This window comes from Arachis duranensis, chromosome 10 (assembly GCF_000817695.3).
Source record: "Arachis duranensis cultivar V14167 chromosome 10, aradu.V14167.gnm2.J7QH, whole genome shotgun sequence".
NCBI classification, from domain to species: Eukaryota; Viridiplantae; Streptophyta; class Magnoliopsida; order Fabales; family Fabaceae; genus Arachis; species Arachis duranensis.
In genome coordinates this window covers 5,020,897-5,022,602 of record NC_029781.3, presented here as the reverse complement: position 1 = coordinate 5,022,602, position 1,706 = coordinate 5,020,897, and positions in this window count along the sequence as shown.

Genomic DNA, 1,706 nt, shown 5'->3' with positions numbered 1-1,706 from the left:
GCTATTTGATAAAAGACAGAGAAGACCACAAGTGCCAGCTATGTGTCTCAGAGTTATCTGAAGAAAGCAATAATGAAACGGAATCAACCCACATGATAAAGGAAGAAGACAACGCATCTGAAGGTCACATGATAAAGGAAGAAGATAGCACATCTAAAGCATCTCTCAACATTATTGCATAGTAACGTAAGCGCTTAGGTCATAGAGCACCAACGATGTAGCTGGTGCAAGATAATAAACAATGACGTAAGCAATGACGTCATAAGAAGGGTAAGGATGGGAATTGTCCATCAGACCCAACCATTATAAATAGATTGCTTAAGGCAATTGTAAAAGGCATCAAACAATAGAAAGCAGGAGGCTAAGAGTACTCGTATGCTAGGAGAGTAAGGAGGAAGCTGCCGAGGCGATTCTATAGTTTGAAGAAGAATTCCCTTAGGAAAAACCAATTCTAAACTCCCCTCTGGAGTTAGTATCTACAATCTCCCCTCTGGAGATAAAAACATCTTATGTAAAAAATTCTAAATAAAGAAAGTTTTTCTTCAGAAAGGTACGCTTTTATCTTAATCTCATAGTTATGAATTATTTAGAAAGTTTAGAATTAACAGAAGAATCTGATTATTATAGATTATCTGCCTAGATCTTAAAGTTTAAAATATTTTCTATATTAGAAACATGTTATTTAAATCTATACTTTTAGATAAATATTCCAAAAAATAATCTTGAAATAAAGATAGAAGAACTCTTGGATAAAATTTGTGCTGAAAATCCTTTAGATATTAAAAATACAAATAACGAATTAGTAAACATTAAATTAAAAGATCCCACAAAAGAGATAAATGTTCCAAACAAAATTTCTTATTCCGCGAGAGATAGAGAAGAGTTCTCATTAGAGTGTAAAGACCTTTTGGAAAAAGGAATTATAAGATTAAGTAAAAGTCCTCATGCGGCTCCAGCTTTTTACGTTGAAAACAATAATGAAATTAAAAGGGGAAAACGAAGAATGGTAATAAACTATAAGAAAATGAATGAAGCAATTATTGGTGATGCTCATAAACTTCCAAGAAAAGATTCTATTTTAGAAAAAATCAAAGGAGCAACTTGGTTTTCATCTCTTGATGCAAAATCAGGATATTGGCAACTTCGTTTAGACGAAGAAACAAAGAAATTAACTGCTTTTACTTGCCCAACAAAGGAATCAACAAGTGTGTAACATTCAGATTAAAGCAAGCCACAGGTATTTATCAAAGATTTATGGAAGAAAATCTAAAAGAGTTAAATGAATTTGTTTTAGTATACATTGATGATATACTAATTTTTACAAAACAGGATAAAGAAGATCATTTTCAAAAATTATTAATAGTTTTAGAAAGATGCAAGGAAAAAGGATTAGTTCTTAGTAAAAAGAAAGCAAGAATAGCAAAACAAGAAATAGAGTATCTTGGATTAATTCTATCCACTCAAGGAAAGCTAAAACTTCAACCAAATGTTCTAGAAAAGGTAAATTTATTTCCTAATAAAATAGAGGATAGAAAATAATTACAAAGATTTTTAGGGTGTATAAATTATATTTCTGATCAAGGATTTTTAAAGAATATAACAGAATACACTAAAAGCTTATTTCAAAAAATAAGTACTAAAAAAGAATGGAAATGGGATGAAAAAGACAGTATGCAAATTCAAAGGATTAAAGAATTATGTGAAAA